Source organism: Galeopterus variegatus, unplaced genomic scaffold, assembly GCF_000696425.1.
Source record: "Galeopterus variegatus unplaced genomic scaffold, G_variegatus-3.0.2 Scaffold2033, whole genome shotgun sequence".
NCBI lineage: Eukaryota > Metazoa > Chordata > Mammalia > Dermoptera > Cynocephalidae > Galeopterus > Galeopterus variegatus.
The window spans coordinates 100773-101024 of NW_007728144.1; positions in this window are offsets into that span (position 1 = coordinate 100773).

Sequence of the window (252 nt, forward strand, 5' to 3'; positions counted from 1 at the left end):
TTTTTCAAGTTTTCCTATGTATGGGAACATTCCTAAGAAAAGGTTGGAGAATGACCTAAAAAAATCTAAAATACTATTTTTCAAATTCTTAATTTTTTTTTTTTTTTGGCAGCTGGCCTACGTGGGGATCCAAACCCTGGACCTTGGTGTTCTAACACCACACTCTAACCAACAGAGCTAACTAGCCAGCCCTTAGCTTAATTTTTATTTAATTTTATTTATTTGATTTAATTTATTATTATTATTATTATT